Source organism: Prionailurus viverrinus, chromosome D1 (assembly GCF_022837055.1).
Source record: "Prionailurus viverrinus isolate Anna chromosome D1, UM_Priviv_1.0, whole genome shotgun sequence".
In the NCBI taxonomy this organism is placed as follows: Eukaryota; Metazoa; Chordata; class Mammalia; order Carnivora; family Felidae; genus Prionailurus; species Prionailurus viverrinus.
In genome coordinates, this window is record NC_062570.1 from 97,706,474 (window position 1) to 97,734,077 (window position 27,604).

Genomic DNA, 27,604 nt, shown 5'->3' on the forward strand with positions numbered 1-27,604 from the left:
ACGCATTAACTCCCCCTGACTATTTGGATCAAAACGGGCAGCCAAGGGGCCAGGAGAGCTAGGGAGCACACCCCCCCTCACCCCCGCCACTGAATGCCTTTTTAAAATTCTAGAACTTTTAATTCCGACCAAAAAAAAAAAAAAAAAGTGTCCCAGTTCGAAAGTTCTCTTCACCTTTTCTTTTTTCATTTCATTTCTTTTTTTTTTTTTTTTTTCTCGATTTCTCCGCGGGCTGGGTTATAAAACTCGCCCTCTCCTTTTGGGTTCGAGGAGCTGGGTTCCCCCCTCCGAGCAGCGCGCGGGGCGGGGGCCGAAGGGGCCCCGGGAGTTTTTCTCCGGGGCCGGGTTGGGACGCGGCTGGTGAGTCCCGGCTCCGGCCCCTGAATTGGGGGGTCCGCGTCTGCCCCAAACGCCGCTTTCTTCCGTTTTCCATGTCATTTCCTGTACTAATAAGATGGTGGTCAAAGCAGGGGAGGAGAGCAGCAGCGAGTCGCCGCCGCCGCCGCGCCGAGGCTGGCGCTGAAACTTTGCCTCGCCGGGGACCAGCGCGCCCGCAGCGCGGCCGCTCCCGCCGCGGGGGCCGCCAGCCGGGGCCGCGCCGCCTCCGCCGAGCCGCCCGCCGGGCCGCCCGCGCCGCCCGGGCCCCGCGGCTGCCGCAGCATTCCCGGGAAGGTGAGTCAGCCCCGGTAGCCAATGTGGCCATTGAAAATGGCTTCGGAAAGCGCTCGGCAGTTTGCCAGCGAGCGCGGGGGCCGCCGGTGCAGGGGCTGCGAGCGGCTGCGGGGGGCGCGGGCGGCCGGGGGCCCGCGCGGGAGGAGCGGGGGGCCCGGGCGGCGCGGGCGCGGGCCGGAGGGGGGGGCGGCTCGTCCCGGCCCCGAGGTGGGTTAACCCTCGGCAGGTAGCTGCCGCCGCCGCCGCCGCCGCCGCCGCCGCCGCTGCTGCGGGATTCGGGGGCCGCCCCTCCGCCTCCTTCCTCCCCGCTCGCTCCTCGCTCGCTCGCCTTGTTACAATGTAGCCTTTTCTCTGCGCCGACGTTCCGCCCGCTGACGGACGTGGCCGCCGACCAATGGGAGCGGCCGCCCGGGCCGAGCGTTCGGAATGAGAACGCGGTGACACGGGCGGGGCGGGGCGCGGAATGCTGGAGGGCTCCGTGCGGCCGCTGGCCTAGTTCTCGGGGGCACTTTCGGCTCGGCGCCTGGGGCATTGTGGGGGGCTCGGGCCCTTCGGGAGGCGGTGGGGCCTCTTCCAAAGCAGCCCGCGACTTCCCGCTAAATGTGGCCGAGCCGGAGGCCGTTTCTTTAATACGTTTGAAATCTTGGTTGCGGTGTAGACTCTTCGGGAAATCTCTGTGGAGTGTAGCCTCCTCCATCCCCCCACTCGCAGTCCCCAAGGTGCTCGCTCGCACACGCGGAAACTGCAGAAACTTAGCGGCCGATGACCTTTCTCCGGTCAAGGCCAGCACGCCCTAGGCAAGTCGCTGCAAGGGGAATGCACATTTCTTGAACGCTGGGCGACGCCGGTTGAAAAGTTGCTTCTGTCTTGAACTGGGTTGGGCAATAGAGGCTTGACCCCCGGGATGGGCCGGGACTTAGGAGAGAAAAATGTTAAATCTCTCTTCTTAGACGTTTGCTTCATGTGGAGAAAGGCCGTGGTATATAATTTGGAGTGGCTGAAAGGAAGCACGCCCAGCCCTTTGTGCGCGGGGACAGGAGGCAATAATGAGAGATTGCTCTTGATGGCTGGAAACCCTATAAACTTAGGGGTTTTTGTCTGGGCTGGGGCGAACGAATTTTCCGTGGAGCTTGATGCCTGTGGCACTCAAGCTTCCTTTGTCCACAGTACCCCTTGAGAGGCATTGGGAGTGTGGGGTGCGTGGCCAGGAAGCTGGCCACGCGGGGCATGGTCTTCACCCACCAGCTCTCCGGGAGGTGCACGCAGGGTGCTGTGTGGGCGCAAGTCTGAACACCTTCTGGGAAGAGCCCGAGGCGGCTGCTTGAGTTTAATGACAAGGGGTTTCTCTGTTGGAGTCCTTCCCCCTCCGCCGCATAACTCGCGTGACTTTGAATTTGGCACAGTTACCTTTGGCCTCTCTGAACCCTGCTTGTCCATCCCTAAAATGGGGCCAACAGAGCCTGTCTGGCAAGGCAGTTGTGAGATTAAAGCCGATAGGGATAAGATGCCTCGTCTACGCCCCGCTCCTGATTTCAGAAGCGTTGTTCTCTCTCGGGGATTACTGCTAAACCGTGCTATCCCGGGGAATATCAGCATGACCTGGCAGGCCCCACCCAGAACCACGCGGTTCCAAACTGACAGGGCCTCCAAGGAGCCGCTGGGGCAGGGTCTGGTTCTCTTCTCTAATGACATTCTCAAGGATGAGGGGCTCCCCTCTCTTGTCCCAGGAGCCCTTGATCCACCATCACAACCGTCCCTTATATACTCCAGCGGCACGAGTTATGGTTCTGTCTTCTAGGGCCCTTGGATTGATGCGTTTCATGAATTTATTCTCCTTGGGGTCAAGTAAGACTTCTATCACCTGAATCTTTCCTCGCCCGGACGGGGGTGGGGAGGCAAGGTTTTCGCGGTTCTAGGTCACTGGCGAGTATGAAGGAAGTAAAGACCCCTGGACTACGAGTCAGGAGCCGTACTTGTTTATTCAGCTGCCTCCTTGGCCTGTCTTCTTGGCTATGTCACAGTCATGACCAACACATGGTATCCAAGGCTGTCCCTTAATCTGCTCCCTAAGCCTCCCCGAGGGCTCTGATCTTGGCCAAAGCTGCCACCTTCTTGCCAGTCCTTAAGGCAGAAACGTTGGTGTCTCGGTTCCCTCATCCCAGTCCACATCCTTCCCCAGGTCTAGAGAACTTGAGCCTGTAGAGTGTATCCATCCACCTCTCTCCATCTCCCCTCCTCTCCAGCATCCTGGTCTCTCCCCAGGACAACGTTCAGAGCCTCCTAAGTGCCCACCTGCAACCTTCCTCCCATGCCAGACTCCACGGTGCAGTCTGTCAGATCTGTTCCAAAAAAGATCACGTCAGGCCTCCCATTTCTCGCTTAAAACAGTGAAAAGCCTTGTCGGTGCTTCTGGGATAAAGAACCAAATTGTCACCACGACCTGAAAGCCCTGGAGTGATCTGGCCTCTGCCCTCTCCTTGGCCCCATCTCCTACCCTCTCCTGGATCTCGCCGCGCTCCGTGTGTTGTTTTCTCCTGCGCGTGCTTGGCCCTCCTCCGGAATACGAACGGTTGAGATCTGAGGAATGAGTTAAGGCTGGCAAAGGGCAAGACAGAGTGGGAGGGTGTCTGGTGGTCCTCATTACAGTCCCCTACAGTTCCCAGTTCACCCGGGCACACGGTAGGACGGAGTCTAGGCCCCCTCGTGTTTGGGTGGGGCTGTGTGGCTGGCCAGTGAGTTGTGAACTTAAAGTGACGCAGGTCGCATTGGGCCAAAGCATTGAGTGCCTGGCACAGGCCCGTCCAGAGTGCCCTTTTCCTGTGGCAACTAGCAGTAGGTGGGATGGTGGCTGCTCTTGCTTTTGCTTGTGTCACTATGTGGGATGGAGCCCCAAGACCTTTGTTGTCTTAAACCACTGAGATTTGGGGGGAGGGGATGTTGGTTCCTACAGCATAACCTCACCTGACCTGACCGATACGGGGACTAGAGGAGCACTCCAGGCAGAGATGAGCAGACACACGCAGACTCGGGGAGGCTCATCCTTAGCAGCCAGGGCGACCCTGTTGACAAACAAATCTGAGGCCATCAATCCCTGCCTGAAAACCCCTTCAGGGACTCCCACTGCTGTTAGGAGAAAGATAGAAATCCCTTAGCTGCCCTCCAGACCCTATGGGGACACCATTTTGCATCCCTCCATTTGCTGTGTTCCACCTGACATGACACTTGCCTCCTATTGTCCCCTCTGCCCTGTCCCCTCCGTCCCCTCATATTGTGCATTGCACTCCCCCTGCTTAGGCTTCCTCATCCTTCAGCTTCCGCATCACCTCTTCAGGGAAGCCCTCCCTGATTAGGTCGAATCCCCCATTACAACCTCTCATGGCCCCGTGTACCTCCCCTTTGCTGCATTGCCGGGTAGCAATTTTTACATTTGTGGGTGTGGTTATTGATTGTGGTCTCCCCCTTTCGTCAGACCACCGGGAGCTCTGTGGGGGGCCGTGCCTGGGTTGGCTTGTGTGTGTGTGTGTGTGCGCACGTGCCTCTGTATTTCCAGTGTCTGCCCGCAAGAGCTGCTCGATAGATACCTTCTGAAGGATCCCCAAGCACTGACTGCAGGCTCACTATATGCTGGAGGTGAAGGACAGGATGAGTGAATGCTGTCTCCCGGGCGTAAGGGCAGGTGGGTGCAGCCAGAAGGAGGTGTCAGCCGTGACCGGCCTGTAGAGTACAGAAACTAAGCTCCCCATACTTACAGGCGTCCATGCCGCAGAAGGGCTGTGTTTCTGGGATGTTTGAGAGGCGATTCCAGGAGGGCAAGAGGGTGAGATATTTGCAAACCCTTGCTGATGTGCTGAGCGAGAGAGTGTATGATTCAGCGAAGGGGCCACAGAGTAGGGAGAACCGGGGATGACGGAGATAACGACGATGAAGGCAGCAAATGTTTTTTGAGGGCTCATGGCGTGCCAGGTATGGTCCTAAGCACGTCGCTCTGTGGAAGACAACTCCACAGGGTGCGTGCTGTATTTCCATTTCACAGATGGGTAAATTGAGGCCCATTTACTTCATTGAGGTGAAGTAAAGGATCCAGGGTGACACGGTAGCATGGCCTGGATTGGGACCCTGGCATTCTGATGCCGCCTCCCTAGGGATGCCCTCTTAGAATGAAGGCAGAGAACCCCAGACCCCCCCAAGGAGAAGCCCCTTTAGAAACGTCACACAGGGTTAGAAAATCCTTATTGGGGGGTAAGTTTCCGGGAGGAAACACCCACCTAATATTGGGGTTTGTGCAAGCGGGTTTCTGGCTCAGAGCCGCTTGGTGGCCTGGTGCATCTCCACCCCTGCTGGGGCCTAAGAGTCTTTGGAGGCCCCAGAGCCCCATGTTCTCAGAGTGGGGCCTGCAGCTGGCCCAGGGGCTGCGCCGGAAAAATAAGCCACGCAGAAAGAAAAAAAACAATGAAGAAAAAAGAAAAATGTGCTGTTATTTTTAAAAAGCCTGTTTCCTATTGCAGATTTGTATCTGCGCTGCAAAGTCCAATGTTCACACAGTGCAGCCACCCTCGTGCTGATGGCTCTGGCTGAGGCTCTGGAAGAGGGGAGGCCCGGGGCATCCCTCAGTCCTTCCTTCGTTCATCGGGTGGTCGGGACGCTTGTGCCGTCCCTGTGCCAGGCACCGTGCTGGGCTCGGGGGGTGAGGTGTGGGAGCCCAGTCTTGGCCCCTGCAGACCTCACAGGCCAGTGCGAGAGGTGAGCGATTCACCAAGCAGTTACAGGGTCTAGCAGAAGGGTGCGAGGCACGGACTCTAAGTCAAGGAAAGCTTCCCTGAGGAGGAGGCAGGCTTTGAGCTGCGTTTTGAAGGGCGAGGAGGATTTGGGCAGCAAAGAGGCATTCTAGTATGGGGTGTGGCTTCTGCAAAGGCATGGGCCCACAGAAGGTCTCCGGTAGTTCCCTTGGCTGGAAACTATGTATAAGGGAGGAGGTGGAGGGAGATGAGGCTGGAAAGGGAATAATAGTAATAATAATATGAGTAACACACCAGCCCCGATCCTGCCTCAGGGCCTTTGCATTGGTTGTTCCTGCTCCCTAGAGCACTCCTATCTGTTATCTCCAGGGCAAGCCCCTTCACCTCCGGCAGGATTTGCTCAGATAGCACCTTCTCATGGGCACCTTCCTGTCTTAAATTCCCTACCCCCTGGTCCCTCCACGTCCCAGCCTTTTTTCTTAGTGTGGAACACATAGAACGAGCCCTGTGTGGGCCTCACTTATCTTGGTTCTGGCCATCTTGTAACTCTAATGCCAGTTCCCAGAGAGCTGGGATTCTCGTCAGTTTTGCTCTTTGCTGTATGAACAGTGCATAGCACGTAGTAGGACCTCAGATGTCTATAAAATTAGGGAATGAATTGAGCACTTACTCTGTGCAAACTGCTTTACATGCATTTTCTCACGTAATCTTCCCAGCAGCACCCTGATATTGGTACGATTATCTTCCCATTCTTTAGGGGAAATGGAAAACCCAGGCTCCGAGAGGTGGAGTAGCTTGCCCAAGGTCTCCTGGCGGGGATTCACATCGAGGCCATCAGGCTCCCGAGCCCTCCCGCCCTAACCCCCGATGCTTTGCCCCAGCCAGGCTGTAAAAGGTCGACGCTGCTGAGCTGAGGAGTTTACCTTCTGTCTGTGGGGCCGCAGGGAGGAGGCAGCCGACCCGGAGATCAGATCCAGGTCCCAGATTGCTGCAGCAGGTTGGGTGTGAGGTTGGAGGCGGGGAGGCCAATTAGGAGGCTGTGGCAGTCATCGAGGCAAGCGGGGATAAGGACGAGGGCCTGGGGGTGGCCATCCCAAGGTGGAAGGTGGGCTGGCGGGGACTTGACCCTCCACACTGGGGCTCGGAGTGGGTGGGTTGGGGCACAGTTCTGTTTCTGGGTAGCTAGGACACCCTAGTTAGGACCCAGCGAGTTGGGCTGGCCTCCTGGCAGGGAGGGGGGCACCGAGAGGGAGCCAGGGGAGCTGGTCGGGGGCACAGTGCTGGGCCACGGGAAGGGACATGAGCCTCGGGTTCAGTCCTGCTTCTGCCCCAGGGAGACCTGGGTGAGGGGCTGCTGCTCTTGTGGTTGTGTTTCCTCATCAGCAAAGTGGGATGATGATAGTGCCGGCCTCATGGAGGCTCTAGAAAAAGAAGCACGGGGCACCTGTGCATGGCATAAGGCCAGCTTGGGCGTCGCCACCTTGGGTGTGAGGTCATGACCGCAGGGAGGCATGCCTGGGGTGCAGAAATAGTCGTGTGCCCCTTGCTGGGGACAGCAGGGCCTGGGTATGAGAGGCTAAGCGTGGCATGGGGGCCTCCTGCTTAAAATTGACCTGACGACGTTTTCAGACACCCGTCCCACCCCGTCCCGCCCATGGGCTTGTGTTCAAGGCCTGCCATGTCTTGGCCTCAGTTTCCCTTTCTGTTAATGGAGACATTAGTGGGGCGCCTGGGTGGCTCCGTCGGTTGAGCGTCCCACTTCGGCTCAGGTCGTGATCTCCCAGTTCGTGAGTTCGAGCCCCGCGCCGGGCTCTGTGCTGACAGCTCGGAGCCTGGAGCCTGCTTCGGATTCTGTGTCTCCCTCTCTCTCTGCCCCTCCCCCGCTCATGCTCTGTCCCTCTCTGTCTCAAAAAGAAATAAGCTTAAAAAAAAAAAAATTAAATGGAGACATTGGTATCAGTCCTGTGCTACGTTCTCTGGAAGAAAACTTTTTCCTCCGTTTTCTCATGACCAAATTTAAGAGGAACACATACGATGCCCCACGAGGTTGCTTCTACATCCATTTATGGATGGGGGAAGCTCAGTCAAGTTCAGGGGGGTTAAGTGACTCGCTCCAGGTCACACAGCTATAATCTAATCTTTCCAATTACCTCAGGAAACCCACATTTATTTACATAATAATTCCCTGCAGGTCTCCTGGGTGCTTTAAATGTGGGGTTTATTTATAAGCTCTTGGTTTACACAGCTGGTTTCAGGACCCTCTCCCCACCTGGGAACCTCATGAGTGAGAACTCGCAGGCATATCTGGACAGGCCAAGAACCTCCACGAAGAAATGACGCTGGGCGAGGGGAGAAGGGAGGAGGACGGGAGGGCTGCTGGCTGTCCTGCTCCCCGGTCTCGGCCTCAGATCCCGGGTGGGTGCCGAGGGGTGGGGACCCTGTGTGCAAAGGCACACCTGGGCCTCTGGAGCCTTCAGTGGCTTCTAGGGCTTTCTCCTCCACCCTTCTCTCTAACCTACCCAACCCGACCCGTAAGGCCAGCGGGGACGCTTCCCAACTTTGCCTTCCTCCAGATCCCTTGTGAATACCCCAGCTCTCGTGACCCCCATTTGGGAGCTGAGAAAATAGAGCCTCGTAGCGGGAGAGCGGTGCGCTGGGGCTCACGCTGTTTAGGGAGCGACCAAGCTCAACCCCAAATCTGACACCCCTTCCTGGGCACCCACCATCCTGCCATCATCAGAGCAGGGTGGGCCTTTGGCCCAGTCTCTGCACCCTGCTCTCCCGAAGGAGAGGCTGTCGGGTCCTGCTTGACTATCTGCTGTGGCAGCGGATCACCCCTTCCTGAGGGGACGGGGGCAGCGGCCCCCGGGAATGTGCGTCCGCGAAGGTGCTGGGGTGGGGAGGGCCAACGGGGCTTCTCCTGGGCTAATGGCGGGGTTGGGGGCCCGAGTGGGACCAGGAGAGGAGACGAGCAGCTTGACCTGGGCACTGAGCTGGGCTGCTATGGACGTCACCAAGCAAGTAAATATGGAACCACCCCCACAGTGTCAGCTTTCCCAGAGTGGCTTCTCCCACTATCTGTCACTTTCCCCAAGGGAAAGGGGTGAAGACTGGGAAGGGCTCCTGCTGCCCGATGCTCGGGGGATAGAGATGGACGGCCTGGGAGGCTCTGGGGCGGCTGAGGGGCATGGGGAGTGGCCCACTGGACCCTCCCCCCCAGCAGGGAGTGAGCCTCTCGTGAGGGCAGCTGACTGGGACCCGGCCCAGGTGGACTCAGCATTGTCATGGCCCAAGGTACGGGGAAGTTGGGCTCTGGTGGGCGGAGGTAGGGGGAGGTGGGAGGAGGCAGGGGGAGGTGCGGGGAGGCACTTGCAAGCTGGGACCCCGTCCCCGACCTCTCCGCAGCCGGGCCATTCATTGCCCCAACCCAACAGGGCAGCATTTTCCCAGGGTGTTGCAAGGCACCTCCCCAGACAGCTGCACCCTAGAGAAAAGGCCAGAGCAGCCAGAGTGGCTCGTGTTTAGAGAGGAGGTGAAGAGGTCAGAGGCTCAAGGTGTCCCAGGGACGGGGGCAGGGTCCTTAGACTGCGGGAGGGGAGGCCAGAGGGGTGAAGTCTTCAAAGGAAATCCGCCAACTTAGCATCCAGGGGACGAATTTACCCCCCAGAAAGGACCTGGGGTCTTGGGTGGAGGAAACGCAGAAAGGGAGGAACCAGGGCCAAGTTTCAGGCTGGGTGATCCCCGGGGCCTCTGTAAACACCAGCAATAGCCAAACTTGAACGAAGCCTGTAAGTGTGGCCGGGCCCTTCCTGAAGCGGTGTGCCGCCTGATCATGCCGGTGTTATTAGCCGCCACTAACAGAGAAGAAAGTGAGGCCCCGAGACGTGAAGTGACTTACCCAAGGCCCCACAGCTGTGAAAGGCAGAGCTAGGACTTGAACCCAGGTCTGTCTGATTCCGGAGGCTGAGCTCTTCTCTACTGTGTGGGGCTGCATCGCTGTTACTCCACGGGAACTGCTCTTGGCGGCTGTGCTGGGAAGGAGGGTCGGCTGGAAAACTTGCTGGGCCCAAGCACCTGCCCCTGTGATGCTGGGTAGTCCTGAGAAAGTACAGCGTCGGCCAGGCCGCTCATCCTCTCTGTGCCTCTGTGTGCTCGTCTGAGAAATGGGGCCGCATAGCACGGGTGCTGCCCGTGTTACAGGGTTGTTGGGCCCTTCCCAGCCAATATTTGGGACAGCCGATCGGGGAGTGCCCCTTGGGCTCTGGAGGACCAAACATAAACACGTGATTCGATGGGCCCCGAACCCAAAGAGAGGGTGGTCTGCTAGACCTCTCCCCATCTCTGGGCTGTGTGTTACTGGTGTGCAGCGAGGTAGGTACAACATTGAGAGTAAGTGATGAAAAACTCCTACTGCAACTTGACATTGCTGTGTCATTCTTTATTGTAACTTACAAAAGCATCAGTTGGCAACAGATTGGAAAACTTAAAAAAAAAAAAATCTCTTTCACAAATAGCGTGAGGAGCTCTGGCCCAGATCGTAACTGTGATTGAAGGTGGAAAGTGCCCTACTTGCTCAGGGATGTGGCGGGGAGGGGAGGGGTGGGAGAGGGAGAGCCCGTTAGGCTTCCTGGAAGAAGCGACATAGAGCTGGACCTCGAAGGGAGAGTAGAAGTTTGCCAGGTGGAGGAAGAAGGCAGGAAAGTTCAGGCCCTGGGAACAGTATGTGCAAAGGCAGACGGCCTGAGGATCGGGTGGTTCAGGGACGTGGTCTTGGGTGTTTGCGAAAAGGGAGAGGAGATAGTTCTGGGAGCCCGACCGGGGGGGCCTTGAATGCCAGGCTGAGTCAGGACTTGAAGACTATTCTGGAGGCGGAGGTCCTGAGGTGGGAGATAAAGTCCCAGCTTAGGAGGTGCTTTAAACGACCGAAGGGGCCATCCAAGTGGTGTTTCCTTTCGGTCTTCAGCCTCCAGGAAGGCAGTTTCTTGGTGCCCAGTGGGGTAAGTTGTTGGTGAGCCGGCCTATCCTTGTCCCAGTTGAGGCAGCCAGCCCCATGATTCTGCTGGTGCCTGGTGGCCCCTGGGTCCCTTCTGGCTGGACGGGCAGGCAATCAATCCTCAGGTGTGAGCAGCAGGCCTTCCCAGGCTGCTCTGGTCAGTGGATTGGCACCTGTCGTGGCTGGCTGGCCAGGGTGGAGCCTTCGTGTCCCCGCTGCCTGATGCTACCCGTGCTATGAACTGTCAAAGGGGGTGTCCCGGCCGCCCCCAGGGAGTCCAGAGCCATGCCAGGGAATGCGGGCAGGAGGAGGGAAGGCCGAGGTCCGAGGCTGAGGCCTGAGGTTGACCAGGCACTGGGCGCGATGGCGTGGGGTCCGAACAGGAGGTGAACAGTGGACAGCCGCCTGAAGTGGCTTCCCGCACCCACCCTCTGCTGGGTCAGGGCTGAGGCCTGCGGGTGTGGCTTGAGGAGTGAACTCTTGGTTGAGGCGATGACGGACGGTGGGTGTCCCATCCGGGGCTAGCCAGGTGAGTGTCGCTGCGGTGGTCTCAGCCTGGGGAGGAGAGGAGCCAGCCCGCCCTGTCTGGGGGCTGCTGGGAACAGCCCGTGGTGTGCCCGGGCCTGCGTGTGGCCACAGGTCCAGGGAGAAGGCTGGCCTGCGGGGAGGAGAGAGAGCTGTGGGAGGCCCCTCTCCTGCCCGCCCCACCTACACCCTCTTCTGGGGCCCCCCGTTCAGAGAGGCCCAGCCTCCTGCTCCCTCCCTGCAGCTCCCTGTAGGCTGGGCCCCCAAGCCAGCGGCAGGCAGGACTGTCTGGCTGCCATTTAGCGGGGAGTCCAGCTGCCCCGGATCCTGCGGGATGGGGCCGGGGAAGGGGGGGTGCGGGGATTTGCAGCCTGTCTAGGTGCTGGCTGTAGGACCAGGAGTCCCTGAGGGGCTCTGGTTTTGACAGTGGCCTTGGTTGTATCTGGAGGCTTAAGGCCTGAGTCCTTGGACCTCTGTGGCTCTCTCTGCCTTGGGCTGGTCCCACACTGGACTCCATACTTGCCACGGCCCTAGGGTCCCCCTGGGGTGACAGAGGGAGGCTCTGGGGCAGCCCTCCCTCAGGCTTCATGCTGCTGCCAGCCTTGGCCAGAGCTGGCGCTTTTCACCGTGAGCACCAGGTGGGACCTCCTTGCTTCTCAGTGGCCCCTCTCCCGGATCAGATCCTCCAAGGCTATGCCCCGGGCCCAAGGGCAAGTCCGGCCCTTTGGCCCACTGCAGCCGGTCATGGCTGCTCTGTGACTGAGCTTTGCTCTTCCTCCTTTGGTTTCCTTTTGCGGATCTGTCACCTGCCTCTGCCCCAGTTCCCTGGCTACCGGTGAGGCAAGGGCTCACTGGCCTGGCTCCTGGAGTCCCCTCCCCCAGTTTCAGGTAGAAACCGCACTCTTCCTTGGCACCCGCCAGTGGCTCCCTGCCCTCTCTGAGCACCCTGGCCCTTGGCCCAGGACAGTGGCCAAGAAAGGCTCCTCTGCTCTTTCAGACTTACTCCTGTCTCCTCGCGCGTCCTTGTCTCTGTCCGCCAGGAGAATCCTTCTGTGTGTTCCTTCCTGGTCCCTGCCTGGGGCCACAAACGGGCCCCTTTCTGGCTGCCTCTGGGCTTCAGATTTGCAGCAAGTCTAGCTGCTTTTGGAGCTCCGTCGTGGCCACCTCCGTTCCTCAGTGCCCTGTATCCGTGGCCTGGATGGGGCCCTACGTTTTGTGGGAGCCCACAAAGCGACTATGTGGACGATGTCTCATTTCAGCTACGCAGCCGGCTTGGGAGTTAGCCACCCTCCGCCCATTGTGCAGACGAGAGGGTTGAGGTGCCATGGGGCTCAGTGACTTTGTCAGGGTCTCTTAGGAGAAGTCAAGGGCAGGTGCTGGGACTCAGACCCATGTCTCTTGGCTCTTGGCTCGATCTCATTGCTGTCTTGCCAGGTGAGGTAAGAGCTTCATTGACCTTTGCTTTTTATATTGTCGGGGGTCAGAGGCTGGCTGGGGCTGGGGCTCAGCCTGTTGTGGATTAGGGCTCACCACGCGCCCGCGGCCATGGCCATGGCTTGGGCTCGGTGTCACAGGGGCGGTCAGCTTTATGAGCATTTCTTCTCCTCCTTCTGTCCTGAATTCTTGTCCCCAGCGTGAGGTCCTCCCAGAGACACAGCCCCTACGCTGGGAGTCTGAGGCTAACGCCGGGCATGCTGGCCAGTGGCTGGGGGCTGCTGGGACTGAGAGCCTAGAGCTAGGAGTCCCTGGGAGGGAAGGGGGGTGGAGAGACTGGCCTGTGCGTCTCTGCCCAAGCCATGGTGAGGGTCCACGGCCTCTCCCTCCTCTAGCGTCCGATGCTCTGTGCTTCCTTAAAGCCACTCTTGGTGCAGGAAGAATAAGAGCTTTGCTCCTATTGCTCTGATAAGGCTCTGAGGTTCCGAAGGGCCAGTAACCCACCTACCCTTGTCTTCTTCACGTTTTTTCGAATCCCTCCACCCCAGGGTGGATGCTTTTGTACTTCCAGGGACAGGGAGTTCACTGGTTCCCTAGGCAGCCCACCGTGTCTTTTCTTATATTGTTTTACTAAGTTTTAATCGTGTATGGAATATACAAATGTACCTTTTCGTTGCAAAAACGTCAAATATTATTTAAACAGCTAAGTATTCTCTTCCCGGATAACCACAACATTCCAGCCGCCTCCGCAGGGTTAATCATCACTGTTATTACTTTGGCGTATAGCCTTCTGGATATTTTTCTATGCACCGACACACAGAACCTGTAGGAATATGTGCCATTGTAATGGGTACGTGTGTGTGTGTGTGTGTGTGTGTGTGTGTGTGTGTGTGTGTTCAAACAAATGGTTACGGATCATTCGGTCAATGCTTTTCTCACTTAACATTGGATCTAGGAAATCTAGTCATGGTTTTGCATAGTCAACTACTGTAATTGTTTTTTCCTCCCTCCCTCCCTCCCTTCCTTCCTTCCTTCCTCTCTTCCTTCTCTCTTCCTGCATTCTCTTAATGAAAGGCATTTAGGTTAATTCTGATTTTATTCTTCTGCCTTCCTGGGCTTACCTAGAGTAGCTATACTGCTGGGTACGGGAGCCTGTTGCATTTTTTAAATTTGTTTTTTTAACGTTTTATTTATTTTTGAGACAGGGAGAGACAGAGCATGAACAGGGGAGGGTCAGAGAGAGGGAGACACAGAATCGGAAGCAGGCTCCAGGCTCCGAGCCGTCAGCCCAGAGCCCGGCGCGGGGCTCGAACTCACGGACGCGAGATGGTGACCTGAGCCGAAGTCGGCCGCTCAACCGACTGAGCCACCCAGGCGCCCCGCCTGTTGCATTTTTTAAATGCTTATTGTACAATATTTAAAGTCTGTCCACTGAGACTTTGCACAGAACCAAATGTCACCCTGTGGTTCCCAAACTATTCCCGTGTCTCTTCTTTAGAGCCGGGGGAAAGGGCTGCTCTCCTGTCCCCTGCCAAGTCCCCAGAGAGCTGCCGACGGTAGCCACGGGCCCTGGACACTTTCCTCCTTCACACTTGGGTTTTTCTACCCTTACTCAAAGGACGCGTTTTTGCGTGACCCGTCGCTTGGGTGGCTGTTGTGGCAAGTGGGCTCTTGGTGGCCTTCAAATCTTGGTGGTTCTGGGAAATCTCCTTCGCCTCTCTGTGCCTCAGTTCCAGCCTCTGTAAAATTGAGGTGACAGCTGCATCTGCGTCACGGGGCTTCTGTGAGGACAGAGGCGAACACAGGTAAAACACAAAGTGTTGTGCCAGGCGCCCAGCAGAATCCCAACAGTGCTCTATCCCGAGGCCTCGCCTGTATAGCTGCGCTCCTCACCCCTGCGGACAGGGGCCTGTGCTCCCGGTGGGCAGCCTGGGATGACTCCAGCCTTTGCAAAGGTCTCATCCCCCTGTCCACTCCCTGATTTCCCAGAGGAGGCTGCTGCCTGGGAATGCAGCGGGTAATTGGATTTCTTCCCGGCTTGGCCCTGCAGGTCCTGGACCGGGGCCTACGGGGAGGGAAGGAGGTCAGCCTGACCCTTCGCTCAGTGGTGGTGGCCGGGAGCCTGGTAACGTAACCCCACACCTCGGGCAGATTTACCGGCTCTCAATGGGGCCCGTTGTGGCCGGGGATTTGATCTCCCTTAGCCTGCAGGGTGGGCAGGAGAAGAAAGCAGCTTGGGGCCAGCCTCTCCCCGGAGAGCCCTGGGGCCCCTCTGGGCCACACTGGCTGGTCCAGGCATGGGTCTGCCTTTCAGCTCCCAGGGCAAATCTCTGCAGGTGATTTATACTTAGCGCTGGAAACATGGCGCGTTTGCTTTTTCCTCACCTCCTCCCCAGCCTTCAAGGTCTAAACCACCTCCGATGCCATCATCTAATCAGCTCGTCACAGCCACCCGTGAAACGGGTGGCCCGGCCAAGGCCATTTCACGGATGCAGACACCGAGGCTCAGAGAGGTTAAGTGACTTTCCCAAAGCCGCACAGGTAGCCGCCGCTGGAGTTGAGACTATACCCAGGCTGTCTGGCTTCTTGTTCAGTTCTTTTTCGTGAGGCCACCCAATGTGACAGTCTGGGCAGAAGGTGCCTAGCTGGGCAGGCCTGCTTGACCTCTTCCCCTTCGGTCAGTGGCATGTGCGGTCAGTGAGCACAGAGGGTTGGGATTATTTCCTAAGAAGCGAGAAGCACCGTAGCTGGCCCGGGGCCCGGCCCTTCCCCAGCACCAGGCACAAACCCTCTCCGTCGCTAGAGGTGCAGGGGGACAGAGTGTGGCTGCGTCAGCTGTGGCCATCTGTCCCGCTGGGGCGGGGGCTTGCTCTCTGAACCTGTCCTGTGGCGTGTGGGCAGGGGGCCACAGCAACCCTTGGGACGTTGGGTGCTCCTGCCAGGGAGGCAGGAGAACAGCCATCATCGGGCCCATTTTAAGACCGGAGAAAGCAAGGCTCAGAGAGGCCCGGGGGCTGCTCTGAGCTGGCAGCTGGCAGAGGGGAAACTCGAACCCCACCTCCTGATTCTAGCTGTAGAACCCTTACCAGTCACGCTTTTGGGTCACACCAAAGGCACTGAGCTGGCCTAGCTCTGAATTACGAGCGTGGCTGATGTGGGCTTGGGTCCTGGGTCATGAATGACTTCGCATTTATTGAGCACTTACTATGTGCCTGGTGCTATTCCACGTGTTGACCTGTAACATTTCACTCAATCTTCAGACCAACCCCATGGGGTAGATACCATTATTATCGTCCACTGACAGCTGAGGAAACTGAGGCCCAGAGAGGCTACGTGACTCCCCAGAGTCATATGGGGGTGAACCTGGGATTTGAATCCCAGCGGTGTGGCTCCAGAGGTTGTGTGCGAACCACCACAATGCTTCTTGTGGCCAGGAGGACCCCCAGGGCAAAATACACCTGCCTGGCTCTTGGTGGTGCCGATGCACAGCACGGCAGGTGCTTGGTAAAAATGTGTCAAGTGAATGACTCCATGAATGACTGAGGCTTTAGACAAGCAACTCAGTCTTCCTGGATGTCAGTGAAGTGAATACCAAGCCGCCGTTCTTCCAGCCTCGAGGGGAAGGGCCCACTTAGCATGTTGATATTTGAAAGTGCTGACGAGCTCAGGGCTTGAGCCGTGGCAGCTCTGGTCCCTCTGAGGGGGGACAGTGCCGCTGAGCTGCTCTGAACCGTGTCCTGGGAGTGAGCGGTGCTGCCCTGAGCTGTCGCACTGGCCCTCAGCTGCCTGCCCCGGGGGGCTCAGCTGCATGGGTGGTGGTGGGGTGTCACCTGTGACGGGCCTTGGGCTTCCTCTGGGCCAAGCCAGGGGCCAGAGGGGCTGAGGGTGAGCACTGTGACTGCGTCCGTGCGGGACCCTTGCATTCCTAACGAACACTCACAACCTGCTGGGTGATTCGTGCGCGCGCGTGCGCGCGCGCGCACACACACACACACACACACACACACACACACACGTCTTCTTGTCAATTTCGCGGGCGCGTTTCTTCCCCAGGCTCCCGAGGCGAGGTGACCCCTCCCGGGTTCCCACAGGTCTGGAGCAGGATTCTGCCTTCTGAGGAGCCTCTCCAGGTGCTCACATGTTCCCTGTAGGTTCCAGAAGTGTGGGCGGATATCAAACATAACCAGATCAGGGGACCCCAGGAGGTCTCCGGGGTGACTTCCGCCTCGGCTGCCCCTGCGGGTAGGGAATCCCCCTCCCACTCAGATTTGCTGTCTTTGTAAATAGTTTTGACAGCAGGTTCCCTGCAGTGGGACTCGGGAGATGTAGTTTCATCCTAAGCTCTGCCACAGGTTTGCTGTGTGGCCTTGAGTAAGTCCCTTCCCCTCTCTGGGCCTTGGCGCACAGCCCTGTAAAGGGAGACCATGGGGCTCGCTTTTGTCTGCTGTTCTGTTCCTCCATTACGGGGTACGATTTTATGCCGCATTTTCTCAACCCCTTTTTAAGACACTAGGATATTGGGGACCCTCCACCTTGCCACGCGGGGACAGCAGGGCTTGGTTCTGGTATTGACTAGTCGTGAGACGGTGAAGAGCATGTGGTAGGACTTGCCAGGGAATCCCCGCTGGGTCCACTGCCCTCGGACCACCCTCAGAACTCCCAAGTTGGGCGGGCAACACCCAGCTCGGGGGGGGGGGGGGGGGGCGGAAGTGCAGCTTTTGGAGTTCATGAGATCGGGGTTGGAATTCTGGCTTCGCCCCGGACCTTTGGCCACCTACCTGAGCTCTCGGCACATTCATTCCTCACCTGGGAAGGCTTGGGGTTGACACGATGAAATGCTTGAGCTTCTCCCCAGCAGGCCCCCGGCACTTAGCAGGTCCCCAGCGGCAGCCATGTGGGTCTGTGGAGTGTGGTGGGGCGGGGGTCAGCGATGGTTCCGGAAGGCCTGCCAACGGCCCTGGAGGCTGAGTCCAGAAATAGAAGACCCCAGAGACAGAGGCTCCCGATGGCCAGGCTGGCCTCTGCCAGCCCCTGGGAGGCCACACTGAGCTGGCAGCGTGGGCCTTCCCTCCCTCCTGGCCCTGTTGGCTGCATAAATTACTCGGCAGCCTTTGGGCTAATTTTACCTTCTTGGTTTTCATGAATCATTTCCCATCCGGGGGCGTGTGAGAGAAATGGAAACAGCTCTGCCAGCTGGATGCCCCAGCGCCAGCCGCAGTGCAGCGCCTGTGGTGAGAGCTCTGCTTGTGTGCTTGCAGGGGTGAGGACGGGACCCCCGGGGACCCCACTAGGGGCCCCCGAGGGCTCGCTCCTTCCAGCCGTGTCCCTGTACCTTCGGGGTATCATGACTTGGAGTAAAGGAGCCCCAGCTGGTCCCAGAGCTGGAGCTGGGGCTGAATGGAAAGCAATTTGGCGTTGAGTGACCTTGCCGTGACGGCCATCGAAGGTCTGTTTGGACCTCAGCAGAGAGGTGGTTAACAGAGAGCCCCCGGTGGCCCCGGGGGCCTGTTTGTGATGAGCTCCGGGAGTTCGCCCGAATGCTGACTTTTCCTAGTGACGGAATACCAGAGCTGACAGGTCCTGACAAAGTCAAACCTAACCACCTTGGATGAACTGGGGCCCGGACCGGGGGAAGGAATTTGTCTCAAGTCTGTCCACCGGTGGGAGAGGTCAGGCTAATGGTTGTTTGTGGACCGCTTACCCCTTCGCTCACGCCACCCTGTTTGACTATTATTATTCCCATCTTCCGGAGGGGTAGCTGAAGGCACAGAAGGGAACGTAACTCCCCACCCCCCAATGATACACTTGTGAGCGGTGGGTAATAGTCCGTGCCGAGCCGTCTCACCCCAGAGCTCACGTCCCGACTTCCAGACCACGCTGCCTCTTGGAGTGGAGTTTCTGGGTGGCTCACACACACTCGTTTGCTTCTTCTACTCCACAAGTGTGTGTTGAGCCCCTGCTGGGTACCAGGAACGGGGGACTTGGGAGCAGCCCGAGTGGACAGAGGCTGGGTGGCTGGTGAGGGCCCACCCCTGCGCCCCATCTCACCCGAGTCTGGGTTCTCAGAGGACAGCGTCCGCCCAGCACTGCGGTCCCAGCCACGCGGCCGTGAACTCGGATGCTGGGCTGGGCAGGGAACACGGCCGGCTGGGGCCGTGGAGAGTAGGCATTGGAGCCCATCGGAGCAGGGCCCCCACCACCCAGCTCCGGCAAATTCTCGCCATGTGGAACCACCTGCCTGCTGTTGCCAGTCCTGATTTTCCAGCAAAGCTGAACATCGTGTTTTTGCAGGAGATCTTCCGTTTCTTCAGAGTTGGCAACTGGAACAAAAATACAAATTAAGAAAAAAAAAAAAACCTCAGAAAACAAGAAGGAGCCACCGGTTTGTAACCTGCGGATCCTTTCTTCTGCTGGCTTTCTACAGGCCGGTTTCCAGTTGGATCAGGTTCTGATTATCCCGCCAGGGCCACCTCTCCCAGGAAGCCCCTTCACTACCTGCTATGGAAGACCATACCCCACCCCCTGACTGTAGGGTGTCACCCCCATGCTGGACTGCCACCTGGGAGTAGTGGAAATCGCATGGGCTTTGACTTAGATAGATTCCAGACGGCTGCTGTGCGGCCTTGATCAAGGCACTGGCCCTCTCGGAGCCTCTGTTTCCCGTCTGGAAAACAAGTGAAGTAAAACTGTACTCACTAGGTTTTTGAAAGGACTAAACACAGTAAGACAGAAGCTCAAGTCAATCAGGACTAGGCCAAAATGGAATTTATGGGCCTAGCAAAGTGCAGAGTCCAGGATCGTGCACGGCTTCAGGAACGGTTGGATCCAGGGCTCGCACGGTGTCCTCGGCGCTTGGTCTGTTCATCTTAACTCTGCACTCCTTTGCGCTGGCTCCTTTCAGAGGCAGGCTAGTGTTTGTGGTGCCACAGTGGCTGGCTGCCAGCAGATCCGTAGTAACTCGGTTCTTTCGGCACTCGCCCTCTTCCCCGCAGGTTCCTCCAACGCCCCAAAACCGCCACTCCTGACTGGCTGGCCCTTTACCCTTCCCTGCACCATTCACTATGACTGGCAGATACGCATTCTCCGAAATCGTTTCGTCCTTTGCTCCTTTGCCTGTGCCCGGATAATTGATGTCTGTCACTGTTTCGAGACTGAGCTACATGCCTTAGTAAATGGCCACAGGGGACACACACGGAGACCCCAAGACGTGCCTACGCATGCACACACGTAGGTCGGCGAGAACCCCACGCTTCTGGCCAAGACTCTACGAATCAGCAGGACAGGTGACTGCAGCCCAGCGAACGGCAGGGTCATTATATGGTGGCATTGGTCACTGCACCCCCCAGTCCCATGGGGTGACACAGTGGGCCCAGACGGTGACCGTGCAGGCAGTGGGGCAGTTCAGACGGGTGCTCTCCAAACTTACACGCATGTGCCCGTCACCTGGGGCTGTCTCTGATGCAGGAGGTCTGGGGTGGAGCGTGGGACTCTGCCTTTCTCCTTCTTCTTCTTCTTCTTCTTCTTCTTCTTCTTCTTCTTCTTCTTCTTCTTTTGTTTACTTATTTATTTGGGGGAGTGGGACGGGCAGAGAGAGGGGAGGCAGAATCCCAGGCAGGCTCCGCGCTGTCAGAGGAGAGCCGGACTCAGGGCTCAAACTCACGAACCGCGAGATCACGACCTGAGCTGAAATCAAGAGTCGGACGCTGAACCGACTGAGCCGCCCCGGGCGCCCTGGGACTCTTGCATTTGTAATAAGCGCCGGGTGATGCCCTTACGGTTGGTCGGCGGACCACACATTGAGAAGTAAGGATTTAGGTGACTTTTGAGGTTTCTTTTAATTTTGAGATTCGGGGCAAGACCGGGAGAAGAGAATAAAGAGGCAGTGAGAGGGGCAGGGGCAGGAAGGAGCAGCGAGGGGGGAGGAGGAGAAGACTGCTGAGGAAGTAAAGGCAGGGTGCCAGGCTTACAGGGCCCTCCCACCCATATTCCCCCAGCGTCTCCCTCCACAGACCTTCCCCTCCGGTCTCACCGTGCACTGGGACCCCTTTCCTTGGATCCGAAACACCACGTGTTGTTTCCCCGGGGTCCTACCTCCCTAAATGGAGGCTCCAGCCCCGCAGGCGGGGGAAGTGTGGGTTTGAGAATACACAGGACACCCTGGACAGGGGCTGGAGAAGGGAGGGCTGGGTGAGGGGGTGCCCGGCATAGACCCGTGGCAGTGGGCTCGTATCTCCCGCCACCGTCCTCCTGGAGGCTTTGAGCAGGTCAGTCCCACCTGGACCTGACCTTTCGAGCCAGGAAAGGAGGGCCCTGGACCCAGTGGTCTGGGTGCAGGCTTTCAGCTCCCACGGCCTGCTGGAGGCAGTGGGATGGGAGAGCTCACTTTCTCCAGCCCTCCTCCTTAAAAGCCACAGGGGACCTGGGTGCAGATGGCTTAAACTCCCCGCCTTCCTCATTAGCATCACGGGGGAGGGGGCGCAAGTCCCCTACCAGGGGACAGCAGGTGGTGGAGGGGAGCCCTCTCTGCCCACCCCCCTCCATCAGCAGAGGCCTCCCCTTCTGCACCGTTTTTGCTGGTTGCTCCCTGCCCGGGAGGTGGCAGGACAGCCTGCAGGTTATTTTTTAAACCATCAATACCAACACGCCTTTGAAAACTTTTTGTTAGATAGAAGAGTGTAGGAAACTTCCGTGTACCTGTCATGCAGCCTCAACAATCAATAACTCATAGGCGTTACTAATCTATTTTTTTTTAATGTTTAGTTTTTTATTTAGAGAGAGAGAGAGAGCAAGGAGGAGTACAGAGAGCGGGAGAGAGAGAATCCCAAGTAGGCTCCCCGCTGTCAGCACAGGGCCCGACGCGGGGCTCAAACTCATGAACTGCGAGATTATGACCTGAGCCAAAATCAAGAGTTGGATGCTTAACAGACTGAGCCATCCAGGTGCCTCTACTAATCTATTTTTTAAATCCAAAATGCACGAATCCGGTGTAAAACTCTGTTGGATGTAAGACCCTTTCCTCCTCTCGCCCTCTGGCCCGGGAGCAGAGGCAACCACAGATTAAGAATATTCTTCTGCATCCGTGGGCCCATGTAAATGTGTGTGTCCTTTTTTTTTTTTTTTTTTTTTTTTAAAAAAAAAGGTGATTTTCAATGTTTATTTATTTTTGGGACAGAGAGAAACAGAGCATGAACGGGGGAGGGGCAGAGAGAGAGGGAGACACAGAATCGGAAACAGGCTCCAGGCTCTGAGCCATCAGCCCAGAGCCCGACGCGGGGCTCGAACTCACGGACCGCGAGATCGTGACCTGGCTGAAGTCGGACGCTCAACCGACTGCGCCACCCAGGCGCCCCTGTGTGTGTCCTTTTTATTTGTTAAAACGGGGCCTGTTTATTTTATATAAAACTTACACAGCTTACTCGCTTCGTGTCAGTTGCCATTCTAAGTATATTACAAATATGAACTCATTTAATCCTAACAGCCTTACCAGGTAGGTGCCCCCAAGCACAGAGAGGTTAAGGAACCGCCCCCAACATCACACAGTGCTAAGTGAAGCAGCTGGGAGTCGAATCTAGGCAGCCGAGGACCAGAATCTGTTCTCTTAACCACCGTTTTCTGCGGCCTCTCAACTTAGGCTATCTTGCCCTGGGTTTTGTTTTCACCACCGATTCTGTAACCCATTCAACAAACGTTTATCGTGTGCTCACTTTGCACCAGGCACGGTTCCCCTTGCGGGGGATCCAGCAGTAAACGGAAGGTCAACATCCCTCTGCCCTCCTGGAGTTTACATTCTGGCTGGGGAGACAGAGAGCAAATAATATAAATGGGCACCACGTCGATTTGGTGGTGAGTCGTGCTCAGGGCAAAAATCCAACAGGGGAGGCGGGGTAGGACCGGTCAGGAGCCGGCAGCTTTATGTAGGTGGCAGAGAATGGGACACTGAGCAGAGAAAGGCCCCGACGGGAGTGAGGGAGCCCCGCGGGTCTCTGGAGGAGGAGCATTCCAGGCAGAGGGAGCAGCCGGTGCAAAGGGCAAGACAGGAGCATGGGGTGCTGCAGGCCGAGCGAGGCAGCCCTCTGGCTGGGGGGGGAGGGAGGGGGCACCCCGTGGGCGCGGAGGGCGCAGAGGGCAACGGCGTCTTGTCTGGAGAGCTTTGCTGTTTGCCGCATGTGACACGGGGCTCCGCGGAGGGTTTGATCTGACAGGTTGTAACAGGCTCACCCGGCTGGCCGCGGGCTGGAGGATGGACAGCAGGTCAGAGTGGAAGCCGGGAGACAGTCAGGCTGCCCCTGCAGCCCTTCAGGCCGGAGGGAGACGTGGCCCCGACCACGGTGGTGGCCACGGTGGGAGCCGGACGGTTGTCCCATCACCTCCTGCCCTGAAACGGCCGCCCGTGGACCCTCTCATTTATTCAACCAGCCTCCAGACAACTCGTTGGTTATTTCCAGTCTTTTGCTGTTCTAGACTGCGCTGCGGTGAATACTCTCGCACGTGTATCTCGGTGAAATTCCTAGAAGTGAAATCGCCGGGCAAAAGGTCATGTGCATGTTTTTTAAAGGTTCCCGGCATATACTGCCCTTCACAGATACACCAGCAGTGCGTGGGAGAGAGTGCTCAGGTGATAGCTGCCGGCCGTGGGCTTGGGGGACCGGGGTGCCAGCGGGGAGATGTCGTGGGGGCTCTTCATTTGCCCCTTGGGAGGCCAAGGTGCCAAGGCAGAGTCTTTTTTTTTTTTTAAGTTTATTATTTTGAGAGAGAGAGAGAGAGAGAGAGAGAGCATGGGGGTGGGACAGAGAGAGAGGGAGACAGAGAATCCCAAGCAGGCTCTGGCTGTCAGCGCCGAGCACGACGCGGGGGGCTCCCAACTCAGATGGTGACCTGAGCCAAAATCAAGCGCTTACCTGAGCGAGCCACCCAGGCACCCCAAAGCAGCGTCTTTACAGAGGCACAGCCAGAATAGGTAGGCAGGTGCCTCGACCTGTGGTCGGGCAAGTACCAGGGGAGATGGTGACAGTTGCACAGAATAGAGACCCGCCCTAGGGGGCTCGAGTAACAAAGAGGCATAACAGGGGGTGCAGAAGTAGGCCGATTACAGGAGCAGTTGATTCCCTTGTCCGCTGATGTCCCCGCCCCTGAGATGTTTTCCAACACCAGCCCGTTCTTTGGTTCTCTAACACCAGCTAGGTGTCCCAACGGCTCAATTCAGTTCTAAAGCCACCCAGAGTTAGCCCTGGTCCCCACAGATTGAAGACTCAGTCCCATGAGACCGTCCCCACTTCAGGGGGGCCTGGGGCGGGGGCTCCGTCAGTGAAGCGTCTGATTCTTCATTGCAGCTCAGGTCCCTGAGTTCGAGCCCCGCATCTGGCTCCGTGCTGACAGCACGGAGCCTGCTTGGGCTTCTCTGTCTCCCTCTCTCTCTGCTGGAGACCAGCTGCAGGTCCTGGGGCACCCGTGTTCCTTCTCCTCAGCCTCTATCATTTGGTTGAATGACTCACAGGGTTGAGGAAAGTGCTTTACATACAGTCACCGGTTTATTATAAAGGATACAACTCAGGAATAGCCAGATGGAAGAGACGCACAGGGTTAAGTACGTGGGAAGGAGTGTGGAGCCTCCGTGATGTCTCCGGGTGCACTGGCCTCCCGGCATCTCACGTGCTCGCCGACCAGGAAGCCCTCTGAATCTCGTTCGAGAATTGTTGAGGCCACTTCCCGAGTGAGAGAACATATTTGCAGATCCAGATCGTGTATCTGATAAGGGATTCATATCCGAAAGATGCAAAGAACTCATGCCATTCGATAGCAAAAAACCCAAACAATCCTATTAAAAGGTGGGCAGAGGATGTGCCCGCAGAGCACACAGGTGAATATGGATGCAAAAATTCTCAGCGAGATACTAGCCAACCGGATCCAACGAGACATTAAAAGGATTATTCACCACGATCGAGTGGGATTTATATCTGGGATGCAAGGCTGGTTCAATATCCACAAATCAATCAGTGTGATACATCACATTAATAGAACGGCTATCGTCAGAAGGGCAACAGGTAGCGAGTGATGGCCAGGATGCGGAGAAAAGGGAACCCGGGCACTGCTCTGGGGCTGTAAGTTGGTGCCGCCACTGTGGAAGATGATATGAAGGTTCCTCAAAAAACTAAAAGTAGAAACACCATATGATCCAACATTTCCACTTCTGGGCATTTATCCAAAGAACGAAAACGCAATTGTGAGAAGATCCCTGCACTCCCATGTTTATGACAGCCAGGGCATGGAAACCACGGAAGTGTCCACGGACAGGTGATTGGGGAAAGAAGACGTGATATAGATACACGGCGGAATACCATGTATCCGTATAAAAGAATGAATTCTTGCCGTTTGTGACAGCGTGGGTGGACCTCGAGGGCATTGTGCTAAGTCAAGTAAGTCAGACGCAGACAAATACTGTATGGTCTCCCTTCTCCATGGGATCGAAACCAAAGCAGACCAAGCTCAGAGACACGGAGGACAGATTGGTGGTTGCCAGAGGGGTGGGGGAGGGGGGAGGCGAAAAGGATGAAGGGAGACAGAAGAGACAAACTCGTAGGTGTAAAAGAGACAAGTTCTGGGGGTAAAATACCCAGCGAGGTGACCACAGTTACCAATACTGTATTGCATATTTGAAAGGTGCCAAGGAAGTAGATCTTAAGTGTTTTCATCACAAGAAAAAGGCATTCTGTAACTACGATGAATGCTACCTGCACCTGCTGTGACGATCATTTCGCAGTGTAGACAAATACCAAGTCATCACCGTGTAGACCCAACACTAATGTAATGTTGTGAGTCAACTATGCCTCAATTTAAAAACCTAAGAATCTTCGTAGGTCTCAATCTCCAGCCCCCCCTGCCCTCCCAGGAGGTCAGTGGGTGGGGGCTGGAAGTTCTGACTTTCTAAACACTGGGTCTCCGGGACCCTCCCCATTTTGAGGCTATGTAGGGACCCCACCGGAAGTCACTTATTAGCAAAAACTCAGGTGTGCTAGAAAGGAGCTCCTCATGAATAACAAAAGACGCTTCTATTACTTGGGAAGTTCCAAGGGTTTCAGGTGTTCTTTGCCAGGAACTGGGGACAAAGAACAGATATATTACTTATTATGCCACACCTTCCCTCTGCTCTGCCTACCAGCTTCGTCCTAAAGGGTGCTTCCCGAGGAACGTGGCTGCTTTCTGTAGCAATGGCTGCATCCTTTCTTATTCAAGTCCTGAGATCAAAGTCCTTTTCTTCCTTTGACGGGCCTGAGTTGGTCAGGTGTCTGACCTTGACCTCCTCCGGAGGGGAATGTCAGGTGCTGATGAAAGGCCAGGTCCATGATCCAGTAATTGGGGAGGGGGGTGGTATTGCCATAATCGGCTTAGATTCATCTGAGCCCATACCTGGAGCTGACGGTAGGCTCAGCTTCTGAATCTTATAGTTCCCGGGAGGGAGGTGTCGCACCTGAACATTGTTCGCTTCTATTAGTGGGGAGGAAAGGGGGAAGGGGATCCAGGTACCATCAGTGTCCCCTGTCAGAAGCAAACACATAAAAAAGGTGTGTCACTCTTGGGAACGCCTGGGTGGCCCCGTCGGTTTAGTGTCTGACTTTGGCTCAAGTCATGATCTCACGGTTCGTGAGTTCAAGCCCCGCGTCGGGCTCTGTGCTGACAGCTCGGAGCCTGGAGCCAGCTTCGGATTCTGTGTCTCCCTCTCTGTCCCTCCCCCACTCATGCTCTGTCTCTCTCTGTCTCTCTCTGTCTCAAAAAATAAACATAACACATTTTTTTCAAAAAAAAGGTGCCACTCTTGACCGCCTTCCCCACTTGACTCAAGAAAGTTTACAGTGCTTCTCCCAACCTACTTTTTACGTTTTATTTTGAGAGAGAGAGAGAGCTCGCGCGTGCAAGCTAATGAGTGGAAGAGGGGCAGAGAGGGAGAGAGAGAATCCCAAGCAAGCTCTCGCCTCTCTGCTGTCTGTGCTGAGCCCAGCTGGGGGCTTGACCCCAGGATCCGAGAGACCGTGACCTGAGCAGAAACCAAGAGTCAGATGCCTAACCAACTGAGCCACCCAGGCGCCCCTCTCCCAACCTCTTTTTATCAAAATCTTATCCATGGTGGAGTCAACCTGTTACCTTTAAAAGGTTCAGCAGGAGGGACCTCCTGGGGAGAATGTGCTCACCTGCCCCCCAGCCAGCTGTACCGCTGATGCTCCCCCAGAAACCGCTCTGCAGACAAAGCCTGGAACCCAATCGGGAGCCTCACTGGCCGGACCCCAGTTCCTCCAGCTGCAAAATCACGGGCTGGACTGGGTTAGTTTCCCCCATGGAAGTTCTTTGCTCTTCCTCTTCAGCGCCGACTTAAAAAATAGAGCGTTACCAACATCGTCTAAGCCCCTTCCTTATCCCTTTCCAGTTATGCCCAAAGATTATCCCTGATGCGTCTTCTTTTTTTTTTTTTTTTTTTTTTTTAATGTTTATTTTTGAGTGAGCACAGGGGAGGGGCAGGGAGAGAGGGAGACACAGAATCCGCACCAGGCTCCAGGCTCGGAGCTGTCAGCACAGAGCCCCACACGGGGCTTGAACTCATGAACCCCGAGATAACGACCTGAGCCGAAGTCGAACGCTTAACCGACTGAGCCACCCAGGCGCCCGTGCCACTAACGGGCTTCTAACACTGCAGTTTTGCCTGCTTTTTAAACTTTATAGAAATGAAATTATACAGTATGTACCCTTTGGGGCTCGTTTCTTTCCTCGGCATCGTGACTACATACTATAGCGTGTAGTTGTGGTTTGTTTATTCTCATTTCTACATAGTAATCTACCCGCTGAGCTATTTTGTAAACATAAAAAGTTTAATGAATGTTGTACGGTTCTCTGTAATCAGCAGGACAAATGAATGAGCAGGCCAGAGTTCTCCGCTTTTGCCTGGGATGATAGCGGCTAACCGGTTTACCCTGGTTAATCCTGGTTATCGCACACCGGTGTATATGGGAAAAACTAGGAAAATGAACGAGTCATTACACAATGCGTGCAGGCTTTTCGGCAGATAAAATCTTTCGAAATGAGAATCGTAGAGAAAAAGAAAAACAGAAGTCTTCATGATCGAAATATCAGGGCCCTTACTGGCCAGTCAGTGGATTTGCATTCATTCATGAAATATACAGCAAGTGCCACTTATATGCCTGGTATTCGGTCTCTAATTTTGTTTTTATTTATTTATTTATTTATTTATTTATTTTTT

At 56.4% G+C, this 27,604-nt stretch overlaps 1 protein-coding gene across 1 annotated transcript in view; it reads left to right on the forward strand.

Annotated features, from left to right (window-relative positions):
• The first annotated feature begins 466 nt into the window (after positions 1-466).
• Positions 467-27,604, forward strand: part of PRDM11 (PR/SET domain 11) — an 83,138-nt gene continuing 56,000 nt past the window's right edge. Inside the window, exon 1 of the mRNA XM_047878178.1 lies at positions 467-672. The gene's annotated coding sequence lies outside the window, so the exon portion shown is untranslated. The remainder of the gene's footprint in view (positions 673-27,604) is intronic.